The sequence below is a fragment of the Cupressus sempervirens genome, chromosome 3, assembly GCF_028749045.1.
Source record: "Cupressus sempervirens isolate cs-2001-9-10 chromosome 3, ASM2874904v1, whole genome shotgun sequence".
Lineage (NCBI taxonomy): Eukaryota > Viridiplantae > Streptophyta > Pinopsida > Cupressales > Cupressaceae > Cupressus > Cupressus sempervirens.
Window position 1 is genome coordinate 775,474,003 of NC_143120.1, and position 25,134 is coordinate 775,499,136.

A 25,134-nucleotide genomic window follows, 5' to 3' on the forward strand; every position below is an offset into this window, starting at 1 on the left:
CCTCTTTAAGGTGTTAGTCAAGATGGAGAACATTAGGTAGGACATGAGCATAGACTAGGTCTAGGAGCCCTCAAAGAGATCGACAGAGATCGATTGTATCTACTAAGACGAAGGACCTTCAAAGGTCTAAGGTCAAACCCTTTAATGGGTTCAGTTCAGGTTATGTAGCCAAGCAGTGGCTTATTGTTGTTGACACAGTTTTTGCTATTCAAGATTTTGACCCTAATATTAAAGCTAGGTTTGCTATTATCAACCTATAACTCTTTGGAGCTAGTTGGTGGACTATCGAAGAGAAGAAGCTGGGCATAAACATGAACAATGTCACATGGGAGTTATTCTTGGAAAATTTTGTGAGCGATTCCTACCAGAGGAATGGAAGCAACATAAAGCAAATGAATTCCACAACTTGAGATAGTTCACTATGACCATAATCAAGTATGAGCGCAAATTCTATGAGCTCATGCCTTATTTGAGAATTAGTGATAACCCAACATAGTTGGCACAAAATTTCATCAGAGGCTTGAATAACTATCTAGTTGGGGGTGTTAAGATGTTTGAACCTAAAACCCTCAAAGATGTGGTACATCAAGCCATTCTTGTAGAACTGAGTGTTAACCTAGGTCATGGGGGTTTTGTGGGAGGACCTTCAGCATCAAGACCTAAGGGTAACCACAAATTTGGTGGTAATAGGAAACCTCCTTCTAGGGGTAATCAATAGTAGGGATGATCTTATCCTCCAACTCAGGGTGATGACGGTGGTTGTATCTCTAAGAACTATTGCAATGCGCAGTGCGATAAGTGCAACCAGTATGATTAACTATCTTAGAGTGTTCAGTCTTATCCTAGTGGGGGTAGTGTTCAGAAATCTAGTGCACCTAGGGCATAGAAGAGTTAAATAGAAACTGTTTCACATGTGGACAACGTGGACACAAGTCATCCCATTGCTCTTAAGGGAAATCACAATTCTTAAGTCAGAGATCTGCAACTTTAGAACCTATAGTTGGAGACATGGGTAGATCCCAAAGAGTGTCCTTAGTGGAGTCATATCCTCCTACAAGGGGAAAGGGTCCAATGGGACCCACACAGTGGGTTCTTTAGTATTACCATTCTTGTAGGCTTCTAAGAGTAAGCCTAAGTCTAGAGGGGTGGATGTAGTGCCTGCCCTAGTTTATATTTTTCCTATTATTGCCAAACTCTTTTAGGCCCATTTTATGCTTGATTATTAGTAGCATTATTTAGAGATTATTAGATATTGTTTCAAATTTAGTTGATATACGATGAGATTACCTAGTACTCTATACTTCACATATGCATGATGATTATCACAATGTTTTTAGTTATTGATGATGATTAGTTAGACGGATTATAATATGTGTTTTCGTATGGATACTTACCCTATACTGCATGTGTATGGTGTGCATGTATGTTTTCCTTATGTATGGCATTTCTAATGTGGTTAACGAAGGGAGTCATAGTTACTTGCTACTCAGGATCTACATGATGCATCACTTCCTGCCATTGTCTATTTAGCTTAGAATATTGTGTTTGTACATGTGTGAATTTTATATAGATTATAGATACTAGGTATCGACTTCCCTGAATTACCAGGATGAACATACCCTATAGCATTATCTCACTGGTAAGAAAGGGGAGATAAATTCTTAAGTCCAAATCCTAAACCTTTAAGTCATTTGTCTTAGAAAATTAGGACAAGTATCTAAGTTGTTTACCTTTCAAATGCATCGAATGACATTAATTCATGATTATAACCCTTATAGTATGATCTTGTATGTGCTTTTCTATGATGGGTTTTTGTATTTTGTTTTACAAATCTTTGGTAATTTTTTTATTAATTAAGTCAAGTTAGATTATTAAATTAATGATTTAATTTAATGAAAAATTATTATGATATTTTAATATTTGATTATATTTAATTTATTAGAAAATTAATTAAATAAAAAGAATTAAATTTAAAGTTGAAAGTTATAAGTATAATTTTAGAACATGATAATAATTATTAAATTTAATAATAATATATTTAGAGATAATTTTTACATAAATGCTAAATATTACTATTATTTAAGTTAGTAAATATTTAATCAATTAATGTTTCAAAAACAAATTAAAGCATGAAAAAATATTAATTTATTAAAAGTTTTAAGATAGCATAAAGTATGCATGAGATTTAAAATATAAGAAATTAATTAAAAAGATAAAACAAGTGAATTTAACAAAGATATTTTAATCATATAATGTGTGCATGAGATTTAGATTTAATAAATTAATTAAAAAGAGAAGTCAAGTGAAAATTAAATAAAGTTATTTAATAATTCAGTTAACGTGCATAAAAAGATAAAAGAAAAGTTAATAAAGAGTTAATGTCTGGTGAGCAAGGACTCTTCTTGGGTGATCACACAATTAGTGCCTCGATTTTAGGAGAGAACTCCTTATCACCAATTGAGGGTTTATTTTCAAGGGACGTAAGTTTTGGGAAAGGACCATGAATTTTGGAGGAGCCAAGAATTTCAAAAGAGAGAAGGTTTTGAGAGGAGAAATTTCTCTCACAATCTTCTTGGGCATAGTGATTAGCATCAGAGTCCAGGTAGATGCTTGTGATTATTCACACAATTCATTATGGTTTTCTTTCCTTTCTTGTCTTCTTCATGACTGTGGATTATAAATCCAAATTTTCTTTGTGATGAACTCTTGAATATTTTGATTTGAAATTACTAATATGCATGTCGATATCTCTTGCACACGTATATTTAAATATCTCAGATTCCCTATTTAGTAATTTGCAAATTAGATATTAAACTAGGGAGGGTTTTTGAATTGAAAAAAAAGAGAAATTTTAATGTGAAAACTCGTATGGTTGGCTATATTTTCTCTATCAGAATACAAATAGGAAATTTGTTAAAAAATATATATACATATTTAAAAAAAGTAATGTTTGAATTTAATTTTATTAAATTTTGATAAATTTTAATTAAAAAATATATAATTTATTGGGAGGAGGCAAGGCAACCACACCCCCACATCCCAACACCCCACGACCGACAACATTAACACTGCTATTGCAGGTACAACGACATCAATGCTCTCATAGGCCCTGCGACAGTAGGGAAGAAGTCACACAACTCCCTTGAAAGGCATGCAAGCTTTAAACACAGTCCTTGTTTTATTAAAGTTTTTAAAAAATGTATGTTATGTTTAATTTAGCTTATATAAAATTTATTTATTAATTAATATTAATTTTATGAAAGGTTATTTAATATATTAAATGTAATTATATATTAATAAGTTTTAATTTATAAAATGTTAATAAATTATTATTTGTTATTATTTTATTAATAAACTAATAATTGTTTAATGATAATTTAATATAAATTATTATTATTAATAATGATTAAGATATCTAATAATATTTAAGTATTATCTTTAATTAAGTTATTATTAAAGTAATTTAGAATCATAAATTGTGAATTGATATGAATGTTTTATATATTAATTAATTTAATTAAATATAATTTAATTAGAATTCATTAATAATGGAAGTTGTTCAATTAAGTTTTAGTTTTATTTAATTATTATAATCTTGATTTTATTTAAATCATAGATTATTTTATTTGAAAATTAACAAGTATTATTTAATAATTTAAATAAATAAATTATTGTTGGAATATTTTAGAAAATTGACTTAATATCAATATAGGGGTAATTGTGCAATTATTTAAATGAAAGAATGGGTTAATGGTAGGGGTAAATGATGAATCATATCTACTTAGAACATATATTAAACTGGAAACTGAAACCTTACTTTTAACTCAATGGTATATTCCAAAATCAAACCAAACTATGAAACCTACACTTTGTTTTCTGTGTGTTGTCTATGTTTTGGGTTTGAGTTGATTGGAGTGTTGACTAGTCTCATGATGTTACTAGAGGCTTGGGAGTTCTGTGTTTGTGATGTTATGATGATTTGACTTTGATCTTTTATACCCAACCATGGTAATATGTCTAGTATGCTCTATGATGTGTGTTGATCTATTGATTGTTATTGCTTTCTAGTGTTATTCTGTGACATTGAGGTGAATGTATGACCTACTTGAATTAACCATTTTTGAGTCTCGATCAGTTGTGTTTGGATTTCTTTCTAGTCACTTTTATAGGACTGAGGTGTTTGTATGATTTTTTCTTAGTGATGTCATGCTATGACATATTTGACTTAACCATTTTGAGTCTCTGATTAGCATTCTTGGGATGCTTTCTAGTTGCTAGTAGAGAACTGATGTGTTATTGTGAGTTATCTTTTGATATATTCTAGTCACTTGTATAAGATTGAGGTGATTTTATATGATTTTTTGATTTATGCTTTTATGAGCCTCGGGTAGGTTATCTATATGTAATGTTAGGAAGTGGCTTGTAATGAAGGCTAGGGCCCTAAGTGGCTACTAGGGTAACCCATTGTAAGTTGTTTAATAAGTGAAAACACTACACTAAATGGGAATAAAATGAACCTAATAAGAGTCTTTGTGTGTTCTCTCCCATGCCTCAAGTGCTAGTACAGACTAGGATGGGAGTAGAGAGAACATTTTTTTGCGACTTTGCATTGTTAGTATGCCTTGTCAGTATGAGAGGATACTAGTGCTGCATAGGGATCACTAGGGGGTTGGGATCTTGAGGGACTACTAGGGTAACTCTAGCATGACTTGTTCAATGACACTTGTCCACTTACATAGTAGGTTTTGTACATGTCTTTGTGTGCCTCTAGGTTTAGATGTTGATTTATCTTGGAACCTTTGAGTTAGATTTCTTTTAGGATTTCTTGGACTTAGAGATTACTTTTGATTTTTGGATTGAAATCCTATTTGGGACTTGAGACTATCTCCTCAGTGCAATGGGAGTGGGCCATTCAGGTTCCATGTGGTCAAGTGGTAATGCTTTTTACTCTTACCATTGAGATTCATCTGTTGCTATTGTGGTTGGAGTTTCTTTGTTGTATTTCCTTTCATTCTATCTTTGTATCGTTATGATGGATGATTAAATCTTATGATGGATGTTTATATCTTTTATAATGGATGGTTATATCTTTTATGATGGATATTTTCATTTATGGTATTGTACTTTATATCATGGATCCGAGGAGAATGATGTAATTCTATTTTTATAAATGTATATTCTTTTAGCCTTTCATGCCCTATGACATGTACAGTGGATGACTGAGCATTCCAAATTTTATTTTCAAGTGGCATTCAGAATAAATGTGTATTATTTAAATGGATTTTGGACTTTTAATTATTCTTTCATGTGGATGTAGTATTTGTTAGACTTAGTATTAATTAAAATTAAATGTGACTCTACATGTTGGGATCCTTAAGGAATGTAAATTGTTATGTATGCTTATAGATGATTGTATGTTATTGCTTTTGCTACTTTATGTTTGATGTGTATGTTATCCTTTCTTGTTTGAAAAAAAATGTTTGGAAAACTTAGTAAAACTTTAGGTTAATTCTTTTGGATCCCTTGGTGGGGTATTACAATGACTGGACTCTCCATATTCCTAATGAATATGGGGAGGATCAATAGTATTGTTAGAGGAATCACTGTCAACATCCATAGTACTAACACATGGTATGAAGTCATCTAGTTCTACAAAGAATTTAGCAAGATCATAATGAATTGGATAAGTATCCTCATTATCAAAGCTATCCTCATGATTATCTGACTCAGTTTGTGATTCACATTTAGACAAAATTTTAGATTTTGGTATGAATTTATTAATCACTAGATGAAAGGGAATCTTCTTGAAACTGAGATATGTTGTATCTTGAGACCATCTAGATATTTCTATAATATGATAAATCAAGCCTTTTCTATTACATCCAATTAGATCATTTACATTTTAACCAAAGAATTTCATGAGCTTAAGACTTGGACCATACTTTTTGGGAGTAATGTCACGAGACTATTCTTTGAGATCAGTTGGAGTTTCCTCTTTATATATCCATGCATTGATGGCTTTGTCTTCATCTTCCTCTTCTAGAGGTACAATAGCTTTGACAAAGGTACCATTGAAATTAGTCTAACATGATAGCACAAAAGGTCTCTTTTCTTTAGATGGTCTCCCATAATGATAGAGAGACTCAGGAAGAGATGTTAAAGATATAATAGATTCAATGTGATATTCACCCATCCTAGTTTCTTTAAACTTGATTGACTTCTCCATTTCTTTCATCTTACTAGCATGATGATCTATAGATTCCCTATTAGCAAGTACAAAGCTTTCAATATATTATAGCATGTTACATGTGTAACTAGTATTAGTAGGTATGGTGACTTCAAAGCCTTGGAATGGAAACTTGACGCATTGATGGTAAGTTGAACACACAACTTTCACTTCATGTATCCATGGTCTTCCTAACAAGATATTTTATGCTAATGGAATGTCAAGGACTTAACAAGTAACATCTCTTTTTATTGCACCAACTCAAAGTGGCAACGCAATAAGACCTAGGGATTTATGATCAACTTCATCATTTGCCTTGATGGTTATTTTGTGATGAGGATCAACAAACTCTTTAGAATAACCCAATTGCTTGAGAAAAGTAGCAGAACAACTGTTTAAACCAGCTCCATTGCCAATGACCATGCAACAGACACATAAATGATGTATCACAACTTCAATGTGCAATGGTTCATTATGAGGATGACTCAATAAATTATTATCCTCTTCAAAAAAGGACAAATAGTGAGGTGAGGTCAAGTGACCCACCATAGATTGAAACCTGTCAAGATCAAGATCTTGAGGTATGCTTGTCTTATTGAGGGCTTTATCAAGAATCTTCCTATGAGCAAGCGAGATTTATAGTAATTCAAAGATTGTTATTTGAGCATTCATTTGCTGTAATTGGTCAAGGATGCTATAGTTGGCAATCATAGAGGATGTGGAAATTTTTTGTACCTTTTCTTGATGGACCAGTAATAGGTTTGTATTTATGTTGATCTACCTTAGGAGTAGAAGGCTCAAGGCCTTCAGGTGCTATCTTGGCATGAGAACGTGTAACATCATTGGCACAAGATTGTGACTATTTTTTATCTATTGTTGTGAGGCCTCACCCCGACCCATCTTAGCATAGTTGATACATTATTATTTTGATACTAATGACTTGATATGTCGAGACACTATCAAATACACTAAACATTATTATGATATTTTATGTTGTGTGATGTTTTACTTTCATATGTTTAATTATGTTATTCAATATTTTATGAACATGTATACTGATGAAGTAGTGTAGAAAGTGAATGCAAAATTAACACTTTGATCATGCAATATTAGTAGTTAAGTATATGAATAGAAATGAGATAAATGGTTAATTAATTGAAAGATGTATGTTGTGAGTTATGTGATTATCCTGATGAGTTATATATCTATATGCATGCGATTTTCTTGAGCTACTGATGTGTGCAATGAGTGTGTAGGATATTTTAGCCAAAAAATCTAAAGGAGAAATGAAACTAAACCCTATGTACCAGTTGTGGAAACTAGGGTTGAGTCTAACAAAAGATGCAAACCTCATTGTTTGTATTTTATTTGTATCGTGGATTGAATGAATATATCATTTTGTAGTCTTTAAGTGTTAATGTTTTGTAACAATGATTTTTTAGTGTTGCTTGACACTTGTAAATTGTATATGCATTCTAACATGATAGTTAGGGTTAACCAAGTAACCTAAAAATCTAAGTTGGACTAGGTTAGTGACTTTTTTGCTAATCAATTAGTAATCAAGATTAATTACCCTAATCAAGATTAGTGAGTAATCTACATTTTTGAAGGTTGTTAGAAAGTCCTAAAATTTTTGAGCTTTTGATAGGTCCCTAATTAGTCCTAAAGGCCAAAAATCATAAAATATAAGTACCTAAGGGGTATGGGTATGGGTTGGGGGCATTTTCCACCCCCCTAGCCCCTTTTGTTGACTTTTATGGTCACTCAAAAATCCTATTTTTTCTTTATTGCGAAAATTAAATGTTTTCATCATGAGTTGGATAACTTTAACTCCACTTTGATGTTAGCCTTATGTCTGGTTGAGTTAGAAGACTCTAGAACTATTAGGCAAGTGGGAGAGTTATTACATTTGGAGGGTCGTTGAGTTTAGGATCTTATTTAGAGGCAAATTTGAGAGGGTTTGAGTGTTCACCCAACCTCTAGTTTTAGAGAGCAATTTAGGTTTGAAGGAGAAGGAGAGGTAAGGAAGCTCATCTCAAATTTGTTCATTTTTCATAACCTTATTATGAAGGTAGGAATCCCTCAGCTCATGTTGTTCATGTTTTGTTTCATGCTTAAGTTATTTTGGTTGCATATGTATGTTTGTGTGTGTGTTGAGTATGTTTGGGAGGGATTGAAATAGATTTTCTTAAATGTTTTTCCTTTGTATTTTGCTTAAATTTTTTCAGGGATTGTATGGGTTGTATTGGCATTACTCACCCTTGGATAGGGTAGAAGTGGTCATGTACGGGAGGAGGTCTTTAGTTGGAATCTGAAAGTGTAGAGTCTCTTCTCAAGATGAGAAGAGGGAGAGAGGGTAGGGTATTATGGCCCCCTACTTGTGAGCACAAATCATGTTTAGAGTTTTGGAATGTAAGAATGGAAGAACAAAAGTTGCTGAGTTTATAGCCTCAAAAGGGCACCTGTTATGGTGTTGTGTCTAACATCTCTTGTTGGAAAAATCCACATTCTCCCTATTCTACTTCAATGACGAACCTATTGTGCAAACTGGGATGGGAGTGAATGTTTAATTTGTCTTCATGTTATGATTGGTTGTCTCCTGATCATTTTTTGTTCTCTCCATGATCACCGTGATGTATTGTAGAATTTGTAATGAATCCCTTGTTAAGGGCCAATAAGGAAATTCAAATTGTTACTAAAATTTAGCTATGTTGAGAGATTTCTCCTCAAAATATTAATCCTGTGTAAAAATGTTATATTTAAACTCTTTGTTGAAATGGCTACAAAGTCCAGTTTTCTTCCTGGTTTTTTCCTGGTGGAGCCTTTGAATCAAGTAGTTCAATAAGAAAAAATGAGTAGTATTCCTTCATATGAGTTCTTCTTGTAATTTAGTTATATGCATGTGTGTATTGAAAAATAGATAAAATGGTGATATACAATTATGCAAATTTTAAGTTCAAATATGTTAAGGAAAAATTCATGTTATGGTTGGAACTTTGATTCATTTTCATGATTATTAGGAGACAAAATAATCTTACATTGTTGTTAAAACAAATTATTCAACCCCTATGTTTCACTAAATATTTAGTAAATTTAATTAGAAAAGAAAAATATAAACCTCCTTGTTATAAAAATAATTTTCTTAGAAAATCCACACTAAGAAAAAAAATAGGCTTGAGAAAAAAAATACACTCCCAAGAGTAAAAATGCTCATTGGATTTTGTATGGGAAAAATGTTAATTACCTTCCTTGCAATAGAGAATGTAGAAGATTCCTCAATTATCCTTTTTGTGGAGTTATTAAATATTAAATATTTAACTACAAAGAAGCAAAGAAAATAAAAATAATATTTCTAAATATCTATTCCTAAATATCCTAGGTCTCACCAATAAAACTTTTTCAATAACTACCCTACCCCTCTTCCCTAAATCTTATCTAAACTACCCCACTCTCATTATGCCTTTACGTAGGCATAGCAATGGGAAAAAAGCCATCAATAATGTGGTTGACGTCACCCCCTGTCTCATCATGCATGTGGAAGGGGGGTGGGGGGGAATTTAAAAAGTTTATGTCAATATATTTATTGTAATGTCAAAAAAGTTGGCTAGCTTATGATTTGACAAAGGCCCTTAAATCTTATTATTTCTCCCTCCATGCGAATTTGCCTAGCACCATGTGCCATGATAGTAAGGTTGACCAATAAAATTAGGAAAATTTGGGAAAGTGTAGATTTGGTTTTAAAATAACATAAACTCTTTTTCTTACCTTTTTGCTATCCCTCTCTACCTAGTCGTACTTCCCTTAGGCATACTTCCCTTAGGAGATATTTTTTGGACTGCATTTAAAAAAAAAAAATACCTTGGCCTGCATGGTTAGTATAAAAGTGAGATGTTAGACATTAATTTTTGTTTAATTTTTTTTTTATAATTTGTTTTTAAGTTTGTAGTTATTAGTTTTTGTTAGTATTTTATATAAAGTTCTTTTTTAAAGTTAGTTGTAGTAAAAGTTAAGTTTAGTGTTATTTCATTTTAGTAATTTTAACTAAGTATACTATATGTTAGATTAGTTAGAATTTGTTTTAAGTGTCATTTAGATATGTAGTGATTTTCCAATTTAGTTAGTTATTATTTGTTTCAATATTTACTTTTTACTTTTAGTTAAAGCATAGTTAGTAATATTTTTAAAATATTAATAAATGTTAGTTTGTAATAAATGTTAGTTTCTTAATTAATGTTAGTAAAAGTTTAGTTAATGTAAATTTAGTTTTATTTGTTAAGGAAGTTAATTAATATGCTTTTAAATATAAGTTATTTTAGTATAATTTAGTTTATTTAATTTTAGTTATATTATTATTATTATTTTAGAATAGATCATAGATTTAAATGTAATTAGTTTTAGAATAAAGTTTAAATATAGTTTAGATAATTATATTACATGTTATAATAGTTAATTAGTTCTTTGATTTCTATGCTATGAAATAAGTGGACTTATATTCTTTTAGATCGTTATTCGAATAATTAAAATATATTGTTCATTAATATTTTGGTTATTAATGTTTTAATGGTTAATGTTAATATATTTTAAATTAGTTGTAAATGATGTTTATGAGTGAGTTTGTTAATTAGCATATGAGTCAATTTAAATACGTATTAATGATTAGACCTTTAAATTAATTGCTTTTAAATTTTAATAATCGATTTGTTAATGAAAGTTTAAATTAACGATCTAATCCTACACATTGTTTTTTTAAAAACCTAAATGGAAAGTCAAGTTATTAATAGGAGAACCTGTTATGTCTTGCTATGTACCTATGCCTTAACTTCTGAAAAAATAAACATATCAAACTTAGTGGTGTGATTAATCTTTAAATTTTTTTTTACATGTGTTTTTGCCCTTTTATTTTGGGCATGACAGCTGCAAGAGATGTAGCACCTCTCAAGACAAATGATGTTTTTAGTTTTGTATTGTCACGTTTTCCTTTAATCGTTATAACATCACAATGTTCAAAGTTCATGGGTTCAATCATGTCGATTACATCATCATCATTGGTGTATGTATAATTGACCCTATTATTTGTTTTCTATTTAGAGTTTTCTCCTTTCTCATAAGGTGGAAATGGCTCTTTAAAAGCCTTGTGGTCTGAATTCTTATTATGTCCATCCACAATGATTTCACCATTGTTAATTAAGTCTTGAACTTTATGATGTAGGTTTATGCAATTATTTATTTTGTGACCCTTGTTCTAATGGTATTTGCAAAATGCATTCTCATTCCACCATGTGGGTCATGGCTATGGATCATAAGGATGAGAATTATCCAATGGATTATTGATTTTGTTTTGAAGTAGGGTCTTATAGACCACATCCACAATTTCACCAAGTGGCGTGTACTCTCATTTTTATCGTGTAACCCAAGATGAGTTCTTTGTTTTGTTCCAAATGTCTTGCTATCAGTAGTGGATTTATCATCAATTTTAGATGCATTGATATCATCTGTGAGATTGAAAGTCATTTTAGAAGGTTTGGGAGTAATTTTTATCAACTACTCCATTGTGTACTACCTCTCGATTCTTGTTTACATACTTGGATTTATCCTTACTATGGGTTGATCCATGCTTAATGTCCTTTTGAAGGGTTATTTCACCATTTTTGACCATAAACTCCTCTATTTAGATATATTTTGTAATCACATCTTCAAAGTTGCATGGACCTTGAAGTTTCACTTTATACCCAAATTCGGGCAAAAGATTATCCATGAAGATATCAAGTTTTTCTATTTCAGGAAATTTCCATGAGTATTTGGAATACAATTGTCACCAACTTTGAAGAAATGTGAGGAAAGGTTCTCCAACCTTTTGTTTAAGGTTACACAAATTGTGTATGTTGACTAGATCTTATATGTTGTGTGAGTATTTCTAGACAAACATATTAGCAATCTAATCAAATGTTTTAATACTAGTAGGTAACCTTGAAAGCCATTCCATTGCTTGACCACCTAGACTCTAAAGGAATAAATGCATAAGATATGTTTTGATTGTGCATGAATTCCATAGACAAAGCACTAAATTCCCTCAAATGATCTTGGGGATCATATGTTCCAAAGTATTTGTTGTACTTGATTAACTCAACTCCTCTTGGAAAAGGATGCATGTCCAAACCCTTGTCAAAAGGAGATGCACAAAGGGTGTCTAAAGTGTAAGTTTTCATTGTTTTATCCTTGCCACACATCATTTGGGCCAATTGTCCTTGCAAGGCCTAAAGTTTTCTTTGTAGCTTGGATGTTTCAATTTCTTCTTCTGTGACAATTGTTTCAACATTAAAATGTTGAGGTAGTTTTTCTCCTTCTTGAGCGAGTTTGAGAAAGTATTTCTCTTTGTCATTATGGAGTAAGATCTCCACCATTTTCTAAAAGTTTTCACCCTTACAACATTTCTCTATGTCTTCAGGGGGTATTTCTTCAGTATCCTCATACTCATTTGTGTAGTTGTAAGATTTTCTCAACCATTCATGATATTGTCTCTTGCTATGGTCTTCTATTTCTTGATCTTGATCAGCCATTTTAAACATGTAGAAGGTTTTAGTATGTGTCGGTTGAAAAGGTGTTTTGAACAAGAATTCAACATTTTTGTTAAAAGATGTAGATGTTTTGTAAACTTTAGGATTCTCTTGATATAATGGATTCCTAGTGTGCTGAAAGTTTATGGAAAATGTTCTTCAAGAACTAGATGGACTAATCTGTTAAAGAGATCATGAGGACCCTATTGGTGTTTCAAAACTACCAAGAAAAAAAATACTTGATACAAAGATGGTGAAGAACAACTTAGTCTAAGGTTAGCTATTTCCTATGTTTAACTAAGAAGTCCTCAGATCCAGACCCAACTTCAAGAAAATCATAAGGAATTTCTACTCCTTAGGTTCTACAAAACCAAGGTGGGTGCACCTAAGGGATAAAAGGGTTCAATACTAGATACTATCTTCACACTTCATTCAATCACTAAGATTCTTCTACAAAACTTATCCCATATAGCAGATATTTGGTTACAATTCTTCTTAGATTTATAGATAATTCTAAGTTACAATAGCTAACCACATCACAGAGATTAAATGCAAACAAGTGCTAACTAGCTATTATATTTTTCATACATGAAAGTAAATTACATTTGAATTTTGAATTTATGCTTCATGCAATTTTATGATCTCTTCTCATGCAAACTAACCAAAATGATCAGTGCCTCATCCATTGGCAATTAGAGTCTACCCAGTAATTTTGATCTAATTAATTGCATTACAATCAATATTATCAATAATTTACCCTAAAACTCATTCTTGTACACATCCTTCTTATTGACTAGAAATCTTATCACCTTACTAAAGTATTTTCTCAACTCATTGAATTAAAAGAAATAGAAAACTGATATACAACGTATCCTAGTTGCATTAAATTGAATAAGCTTTGCTCATACAATCTCAAGATAACCAACTAATAACAATGGAGACATGATTCAAGGAAAATAGATATGGTGTTAACTGTCCTTTGTATTAATTTTCTTTAAAAATAACACAACATTGATGCAAAGACTTAGAACAACTCAGGACAAGACAACATGATCCTTAAATGTTAATGTATTTTCATATTTGCAAAGAAAAATACATCACAAAATTAACATCAAGAAAACTTGGACCAAAAATGCAAGACTAGAAAAAAATAAAAATTACATAAGAGTTTGGACCCCTTCTCTAGCCTTGGAATATCATTTATATAGCATGATATGCAATAGGCTTTAGGCCTAGAGAATAAGAACAATTGTCCTTAAGACAAAAATAAATTTACAAAAAGGCTACTGTCATAAAAGACAATTTTTTTTGCAACTGAATGTTTACATCATGAATCTTCTTTTTTTTGGACCACTTCTATTGCGGCGTCTTGTTGCTGAGGAGTTTCACTTGATGGTTGGCCTAGGTGCAATTTTCATTCCTAGGATTGTGTGACTATTTGATTTACCTATGGTGGGCTATGTTATAATATTTGAAGACTAATTTTAACTCGCAGTTCTCCATCTAGGTCATCATACACTGACGAGACAATAGTTATACTTGATTCTGCTATTGCCAAATCATCAAATTTTTCAACTGCCTTTGTTACTACAACTAGATGATCTTTTTTTTCCTATTGTGGTGCATCTATTATTTGCAATTCATCTTGATCCATCTCATCTTCATCACTTTCCTTAGATAACAACTGATAAGTCTGGACATGATCTGCCATTCACTTATCAAAAAGTGTGTCATCTAGCTAGTTGAAGTTCAAAACTTCTTTCTACTTCTTTAGGACTTCATCTCCTTGTTTCTCAATCTCCTCAAAATCCCTTTTAAAATAATTAAAGAACATCTGCACATTTGCAATTTCTTAAATATCTTAGCAAATCATAAATGACCCTTTTCACTTATGATCTTATTGAATCTAAACCCATATCAAATCATCCAATTCTTTTTCCTATTCTTCTTCTTCCTTTATTTTATCCACATTCTTGAGTGCATGAGGAAAGAGCTCAAAATTTTCAGTAAGATATTTTGAGAAATAATTTATAATCCTCCTCTGTAGTGTAACTCTCTTTTCATCAAAATCAAAGAGGTCATTAGTCATGCCATATATTTTTTCTATGTGTTCATAAGATAGACTAATGAATGAGAAGCATAAAATAGTGACATCCTAGTTCATATTGTTCCATTTTTTTAACAATTGGCTTTAAAATGACATTATTATTTTTCAGCTCATTCCATACATTCATCAAATTTGTCAATTGTTCATAGAAAATAGGCCAATTAATTCTATCCACTAGATATATAATTGTATCTCTCAACTTATCCTCATATTGAATATCTAATTCCACATGCAAGGTCCATAATTTGCCTTTTTCTTCCTCAAATTCTTCAGCCGTATAAAATTGGGGTGTCTGTGGGCTATCTGGGATTTATATAAGGGAAGTTGATTTGAAAGGTTCAATTAGAGGATGTGGATGATAAGTGGTTCTTAATTGACCATATTCTTCTCCTACTTTCCTCTTTCCCAATTGTATCTCTATTTGAGTAACTACCTTTTCTATCTAATTCATTCTATTTCCTCTTTCTTCATATGCCTCAAGAAGCTTCTCAAATTTATCATTTTATTCCAAGTATTTTTCTTGTCCTTGGTGGCAACTACACTCCAAAATTTGCCATTTCCTTGGTCATTCTAGAAACTCAATCACTATACACCTCATCTGCTTTGTAAACCATGAGGCCACTTGTATGTTCAATATCTGAGACCTCTTGCATCCTGGTCTTATCTTTTATTTGAATAGACCATATCACTAAGGTTTGATGGTCATCATTGTTTTTAACCCCTTATGTGCCTGTAAGACTTGTTCCTCAATTTTGAATTGAGTGTCTTTTTCTTTTCTCACAGTGTCAATATCCCATTTAGGTAATATCAAGATTTGTGAATCATTTAACAACTATCTCCTCCCTTCAATGGTTATCTATGTGAACTCCTCCATGAAACTAGCTTTAACCACTTCTTCAATTTTAGAGTCTTGTTTGCTAGGTTTCTCTATTTTAATCACTTTACATTTGGCCTCAAACTTGTCAATATTTCTTCTCTATAAGAATTAAGTAAATGCCCTTGATTTTACAAAAAATTCATTATCTAAGAACTTCTTAGATGATTCTTCAATTATAGGATCAATTTATTTTCCTCTAAAGTCTTCCATAGTGAGGACTAATGCTGGCATATGAGATTCCTTAGACACTCCTTCTATATCTGTAGTAGTTATAATAATATCCTTTTCTCATCCTATTTGTTTTAATTTTTCTCTTAAAGATAATTCATCATTAATTCTAAGAGGAGTTTAGGTAGGAGAATACTCTTCAACCTGAGAAGAAGATCCTTGCTCCAATTTCTATTTCTTGGGGGTAGTGACAATAGGTGGGCTTTCAGGCTATGGTCTTTTGTAAAGAGGTACATGCTATGCACTCTTTGCCACTGTATACCCAGCCTTTCTTTATAATGTATACTAGCCTGCATTTATAATTAATCTATTAGCCAACCTATTTTCCACATCAATGGACTTGCCTGGATATGTTTGGGTCAAGATTTCCTTCTTCTCATTCAAAGTTTGGATGAACCCAACAAAGTTATCCACCAATATATCTATCTTTCCAACCCAATATTTTCTATCAGCAAGGGGATCATAGTCAAGTTCAAAAGTATGTATGAAATCAAGAACCTTGCTATACACTTTCTATTTTTCCATTCTAACTTCTTGCTCTTGCAATGAAAATTTATTCCTAAATATATCTTTAGGAAGATATATAAGGTGTTTTTGAGATTTGGCTTTTTTTCTTTCTCTGAATAACTCATAAAATCCTTCTAGGTCTATGAAATGAGAATGTGATTGAACCATCTAATATTTTTCTAAAAACTTTTCCAAGTGTCTTCATCACTTTTTGATAAAAAAAAATTGTGCACAATAGTAACTTGGGGAAAGAAAGTACCTTTGGATTTTCCCAACAATTCTCTTGCTTCTACTAATTTTATCTGCCATAAGAGCTCAATAATTCCCACTTTCAAAGGCACTTGATAGGGTAACACGTGGTTTTGCAAGAAAACCATAAACTTTAAATATTGTGGACAATACATATGGGATGATATCTCCCCAATTATGACTTACCATCAATCCTTTGGCATGATCCTTTGGTCTGATCAGTTCTAATAGAGATTGAGGTATCCTAGGGATATTTTTAACAAATAACAATTTGAGCCTGGAGGAAAAGTACCTATCAAATCTAACAAAGCTTGCATCAGTCACCTCCCATGTCATGTCTACACTCCATAAATGGATAGGGATATTTTCTGAATCTCTTTCTAGTTACAATTTCATTTCTTTAGAGAAAAAGGTAACTCCCTTGTACAAACATATGTACATTAACATGGAGTACCAGCAGAAAGGCTTATCAACTTTATCTTTTGTAGTACCCATTAATCTAATATGAATCTCTTCTACCAAGAGAGTAGTAAAATAAAAAATAGAACTCATACTGTACTAGAAAGTTTTCAAGAAATGATGAAAATAATAGAACCTAGGATGTGATCTTGTTGATCCATGCCAAATATCTTGTAGAGAGGGAAATAGAACGTTTGTGCTCTAGGATTGAAATATTTTCTCAAAAATGGCTCTGGAGTATTTGGTGTAACCAAGGGTAATAGTTCTATCTTAACAAAATGTTCTTATAGTGGTCCTCCCCTCAAATATACTATCAATGTATCATACCTAGCTTGTAGATCTTCCATGTCTATTTTCTCATGTACTACATGGTTAGGGTTTAACTTGAAAATTTTCCTAATCAATTTTTGTGAAAATATAAAAATATTATCACCAACATGATTCTTCACTATCCTGGTTATTGGATCATATTTTCTTGACATTACTACAAGTAAATCATCATTAACAAAACCCCTGGGAGAATTATCTTTCCAATGTCAAATTCCCACACATTATTCAAAGGAGTGTCAAGTTTCCTTTTAGGAAACCACTTATGAAAAAGCTCTAAATTGCCAATAGATACTTCAACATCTCTCAACCAATTCACTTTCTCATAAAAGCCCTCATCTAGGGTTCTTTGGTATAAATTATTTTCCCCTAGAAAGTTCATTTATGGATTGGAGTATTTATTCTAAAAAATCATCATGTACAACCCTTTTCAAGTAATCCACTTTCCCTAAGAAATCCCTTCATGGTGGCATTTTGAACAATTATCTACTATGTATATTTTCTCAGTCAACTAGAAAGTTAGAAACTTACCCAATTTTCTTGTCTATTTTTCTGAAAGATCATTTGCAGCAAATCAAAACCCTCAAAAAACCACACCTTTAGCTTTGGATATCTTTTCTTTGTGAGAATTCTATAACTTTAGTGTTAAATAATGGAATATTAGAATTCTTATTACAAAATTGATCTCACATGAAACAATATTGATCAGAATTAATGCCCTAACAACCATATTTCATGTCACACCACAAAATTTAAAAATTCAACCATTGATCTTTATAAATAAGATGACTTAGCTTAAAAATAAAATGACTACGTTACCATTTTTTATAACTAGACACATGTCATCAAGGCACTTCCCTATATTCACTAAAGTTTGAATAGTTTCTAATTACAAGAAAGCGTCGATCATCAATCTTCGTAAGATCGACGATTGTGAAAAATCTATGGTATTACTGCACTTGGCTCTAATATTTTGGGCATAGTGCATAGTCACCCACCAACTCATTAGACATGTAGATAACTCAACAAATCATCATAAAATATTTGGCATGTGTTCCAACTCATCATTACTTGGTAATTTTTTTGGAATGACTAACCCCACCTAGCCACATGTCATCAAGGTGCTTCCCCACATTCCATAAAACTTGATCATCTTCATAAAGTGGGAAAGTACTCATCATAAATCTTCAAATGATTGATGATTCCACAAGATTCACTTTATTTGGAGACCAGTCATCAATAGTAGCAAATGAAATGAAGCAAATCTTCCAAATATTCTAACACTTTTTTGATAGTGCTAACACTATTCCAACTTTACAGCCCACAAGAGAAGTGACCTCAACAATTCCACGTATCACATAGGCACTTCTCTATATTCGCTAAAGTTTTTTCATTTTCATAATGTGGGAAAGCACTCATCGTTGATCTTAGTTTTGATCAATGGTTTGACAAGATAGACCGCACCAAGCATAAAATACTTTCAAAGGAACACTGTGAGTCAAACTTATGGCCTAGACCATGTTTGAAAAAAAGGTTAATGGTAAAATGATTTTTGGGAAATTATTTAAAAAAAAATGGAAAAAGTGGAAAAAAGGTGAAAATCTTCCCATGTATTTTTAAAATAAACCAATGGTATGCAATTTTTTGAGAATTAGGGCACAAATAAGTAAGGGTTTCATGAAGTTCAAGGTATTTTATCTAGGGAAAATAGGTTTTAAACACATATGACCCCTATATTTAATGAATCAATTGGGTTTTCACATAAAAATGAAGAATTTTTTTTGGATACAAAAAATCAGGCTAATAGACCCTCCATTAAATCTAGAATGTATGTAAACTTGGGAGCAACCTCTGCCACAATTTCTACATCTAGCTCTACTATGTTGTGGTTTGTAGGGAGTAAAAAAGTTTCCACTCCTTGTGGAAATAGTCATAGACAATGACTCATTTTTTTTTTTGAACAAGGATCACACTAGAATGTTATCTCAAAGTGAGCAAGCATGTTGTATATCTAGGTACAAATATTTTGAGAAATGGCTAGAATAGCCAATAGTTTTGACTATCGTGATGTAAGGTATAAAAAACACAAGAGAGAAAAATAGGAAAACCAAATAAGGAGACTAGTTTGTGTGTGAATCAAAAGTGATCAACTAAGCAAGAAATTAGAATTTGATGCTATTGTAGATAGAGAAATCACTAAATGTTTCAGATACAGATTAGATTTGGATCGAGTTTTGATGAGGGAGCTCAGAATAGCTCACTATTTTTGGAAAAATTTAGACAGACTCATGTGAGGAAATATAGACAATGAGTTGAGAAAACACCTCTAGTAGAGCAATTTTGACAATTTTAAGATAAAATCTTGCATGAAGATTCACAAAGAACCATGCAAGAAAGTACAATGACCCAAGTGAGAATTCAGAACAAAAATTTTGTAAAAGTTTTCTCACATGAGAATATGGACAAAGCCATGTGATGAAAGGACAATTTGATAGCAATGATAGGTTTTGACTCACAATTTCATTATTTTGGTAAACTTTTGTGTGAGGAAATATAGATAACCATGCAAGGAAACCTAGAGAACCAAGTGAGAAAATGCATATAGACAATTGCAAAGGTGTTTTCTTGCATGAAGTTTTGTAGAACTCTAGGCGAGAAAATGACAAAACTAACAGATTTGGACTATACATGAAGAGATTTTAGATGATTTTGGTAATCTATGAACAAAGGATTGATAATATTTGAAAGTTTTAGGTAGATATGAACATTGTTTTCAGATTTTGGACATCATGTTCATTTGAAAGCAAATAGTTTTTTTTTAGACAAGGGATACAAATACTAGTCATGAACAATTTGAACAAGGATAAAGAAAATTGGAAGCATGAGGGAGTCTTGATCTTTTCTTTTTTGGATGATTTGGAAAATTTATAGACTTGAAAAAGAAAATTTTTATCCCTATAACCAAAAATGGCAAAGGATTTAAAACCTTTGTCTCACAACTTATGTGCATGCATTCACCTCACATAGCCATGTCACCCCACTAGAGGGTGCCCATATTTTTGGTGTATTCCAAGAAATCAATAACATATATACTCAATGAGAACCCTTGTGGCAGGAGTCAAGGGAATATACCACCTTTCAATGTCCAGGTACATGCCTATGGTGAGTATCTATAGGAGAGATTCTTCCCCCTCCTTGCACAAAGATTATGCCCCCTTTCGAAGGTGAACCAAGTAGCAACTATCTAATTTTTTTTACTTGACTTCCATTCACATTAATCTTCGATGTCTTTGTGAATAAATTTAAGGCCAACAACCCACACTAGCATCTATAACTACACACACTTGACTATCAAGCATGGGGGTGCTTCCACCTAGTAAAATAGACAAAGCCTCTTCTTGCTATGCGATATCAAAATAGAGAAGAGAAAATTAACATGGCTTTGGAATCTTTTGATCCACAAAGCTTCTTTTTTATAGTGAGTTGGAATCACTTGGATCATTCTAATAGGCCCTCTAAAGGTTAACTTAGACTGTAACTCAAATTAAAGGGTCAAAGTTTCTAATTTTCCCAAATGGAAAAGGGCATACTTTTCTACCTCATCACCTTACCCAAACACATAGAACATGTTCATCATTGAGTTAGTTTATCAACCCCAATGCATCTTTTTCCAAGATTTTGATTTCCTAAAAGGAAGTCATCATTTCTTCATAAAAATATTTGTTTAGGAGAACCACTAACTTTCTTGCCTCCCTCAAGTACTATCTTCTAAAGGTGTCTAGGTTTCTGATTTACTCTTGGGCATCACTTCCAAGTAGTAAAGAGCATACTCCCCTATTCATTTGTCTAGAGCCTTACAAAGTTCACAAGCCCTATTAAACTATGTGTGCAAGAAAATATTAAACAAACAAATTATTTGAGTAGGTTTGAATACATTATTTGACAAGTGAATCTTTGACTGAACATCCTAAAATCAAACTACCAGTGCTATTTGTATGTTCATGATAAGGTATCTTTGACAAAAGATCTATACACCACTATTATGCTGTTCAAAAATAAAAAATAAAAAATTCTTTAGAAACAAGTGTCAAATTTATCAACATCATGAAAAATAGAATTCAAAATTTTTAATTTTCCTTTAATAGTGCTAAGTTTCGCACGAGTTTCTACATAGTCCCACATGAGAATAGACACTGTATCTTGCAAGAAATAGCTTTCTTGCATGCGGGGATACAAATTTTCATGCAAGAAAGTACAAAACTATAGCGACAATTTTAATTTCTTTGTGCGAGGATTGATCTTATCATACGAGAATTCACTGAATTGTACAAATAAAAATATCAAAACATTCAAATATCAAAAAATGATAAAAAATGGAGGCCATAAAATTTATTTTTCTGCCCTACAGTGGCACCATAAATGCATGTCCTAATTATGGGCCTCTAAATCCACACACACTTCAACATGATCTTTACATGCTAGAAACAACCTAAAATGAACATGTGATTGTCCATTCGGTATGATCCAACAAGGTGATCTATTGGCTTCTAACTAGAAAGGATTTTAATATCCACTCTCAAAATTGAGAGGTCAACAACTAGACCAACTAGTACAAAGGATTTTGAAAGTGATGTAAATGCAATCTAATCTAAATAAAATTGAAGCTAATCTAAGAACATTTGAAAGTAAGAATTAGGCGAATGCATTTTATGCTAAATGATTAATGTATGAGAACAAGAGAAGATGCAAATGCAAAACAATTTAGTGATCAAATTGGCATCAATTTGATACTATTCATGTGCATCCCCCAAAATTAGGAGTTGAAGGTATCTTAAATAGAATTCTAGAATTTGATCAACGGTTGAGATCAAATTGTGTGAATGGTTGAGACTGAAGATAAGATTTAGTCAGAATAGAAAATTCCCTTGTGAAAAGGAAGTTAACTAATTGCTTCTGAGTGCAATAAGGAGTTAATTGACCTAATTCCTTTTTTGATTTTAGTCCACTCAGTGTTTCCAATTGTGAACTGAAGAGAGAATATTTGGAGAAGATATTTGATTTAATAAAATTAAATATGACCTTAACAATCTAATTGAATAATTAGAATGAGGATGTATTAATTAAATCAAATATATTTAATTCCTCATGTATTTAGCTAAAGGGGTGAATTTAATTTAATGAAAGTACTAACACTTATAATTAAATTAAATCAAATTAATAGGTTTACCTTAGCTAATTCAATTAATAGGTTTACCTTAGCTAATTCAATCTTGATTTAGGAATTAAATAAAGTAGGTGATTAATGCAAATTAATAATTTTTTGCATTTGACACTTAAGTTTAGTAGAGATTATTGAAATCAAAATTTCCTAGTACAATAGGACTTTAAGTAAGATTGATAGACATAAATTTTTTAGAATATCAATGTGCTAATTTAGGGGTATTATAGATTCCACTTTATATAGACAACTTGTGGGTAGTTTGTTCTACCTAACACACACACACACACACACACACACACACACATCGTAATATTTACTTTGTGTTTGAACTTGTCTCTCAATTCTCCCATGGTCCGCATGAAAATTCCAAACATATATTGAGGCACATTTGGGGTACTACATGTTACAGTATTCACTACACATAAGGGGATCCTCAAATTTTTGGTTACAGAGACTTAGATTGGGTTGGGAATATTAATGATCACAAGTCTACTTCTGAATTTGTCCTCTATCTTGATTTTGGTCCTATTACATGGTCTTGCAAGAGGTAACATACTCACACATGATCATCTACCAAGGTAAAGTGCATGCCATCTATGCTAGCTAGTTAGGAGGTTTTGTGGCTTTGACGATTGATGATAGAGTTTAGATTTGCTCTCGATAGTTCCACCTTTATGTGGTGTGAAAATCAGAGTGCTATACACATTTTCCAAAACCTAATGGAGCATCAACAGACCAAGCACATTGAGATTCACATGCACTTCATTAGGCATCTAATTTAGGATGGCTCTTTGAGCTTGGAGTCTATTCCCACTACCAAGAAGGTTGCAAATATCTTTGCTAAACCCTTTGCATCCCTATGATATCTTTAGTTTTGTTCCATGCTTGGGGTGAAGGAAGTTGTCCTTGAGGGGTCTCTATGATAAGTCCTTCCTTCCTTCTTTGATTTCTATCTATTTTTGGTGTAGGGTTTTTCCCATGTGGTTTTCCTTATTCCTCCATTTTATTTAGATTTGGTTGTGATTGGGTACCTCATCTACCAGGACCCAAGTTTTCTTTCAACCTTGCATTGTAGTTTCCTTGCTTTTTCTACATTGTTTGTAGCTTTTTCTTTCATGTAGGTGTTCTACAAGTTTTTTAGATTTGTACTGCTCAAATCCTTCATTTATTTCCGCTTTGCTCTCCTAAAAAACTTCTCCAAACTTCTCCTTATATTTTTGCTTAAAAATGATCAAACATGGTTTGCCTTGAATTAAAATCTTGAGGTCATCCATCCTTATCTTTAACACTCTATACATATTCCAATAAGTTAACTATGTTGCCTGGAAATCAATATTTCCTCATAATATGTAAAATATTGTCCCTCAGACAATACTGAGTTCTATCACTAGATTACTTGGTCACTACTAATTGTTATGTTTGACACATTATTTTTGATACTTGGTCAATTCTAGTGCTCAATCGGCACTATATTTTTCTTGGGTTATACTATTTCTCAATAAACTCTAGTATCACTCAATATAAGGTTCAAATTCCTTAATCTTCTTCTCTTTTTCTTAGTCAAGCATATGCTTTTGGTCTTTCTATGACCACTTCTTCTATTTTTTAGTACAATAATCTTCTCCACTTGTAGTATAATTAAAAAATCAAATTATCTTGTCAAAGTCTAACTAATCAAGTTCCCATTGTAGTTCCTCATAACTCAACCTTTTATGTAGGTCCTTTTGTTATGTCCTTCTCAAATCCTCTTCATCAATCATCTTGATATAGAACTCTATTAGACAGCAATTATCTTACCAATAAGGTTTGACATCAATGCCAACATAACAATTGACTATGTATATTTATATGTATATGTATATATATGTATGTATGTATTTCTATGCATGTACATGTGCTATAATAATATTGAAATAACAATAACATAACTACATAAAGTTAAATTATAGTTCCAAATAAATAATATCAACATGAATTTCAAGCAACATATATTACATAAATATATGAAATTATATGAGCATAAATACTGATTTATATACACATGTACTTATATAGTTATGAGTATAAATTTAAGAATCTATTTTACAATCTATTGGTAAATAGATTTTCAATTCAAAATTGTCTTCAAAACTAACCTTTTTCACTTGAGGAGTGATGCCAACTACAACAATAGAACCTTCCTCTCCATTTCAAAGGGGAATCTTGGTCATATGATAGGGATAATTGTAATTTATGTATACTTATCATCTAAAAGTACAAAAAGGAAACACAATAGAAGTAAAGAAAATAGGTAACTTAAACCTCAAAAGTAGACATATGAATACTAGTTGAGATTCAAAAATGATAATGATTTTAAAGGGACTAAAACATTGTTGTAAT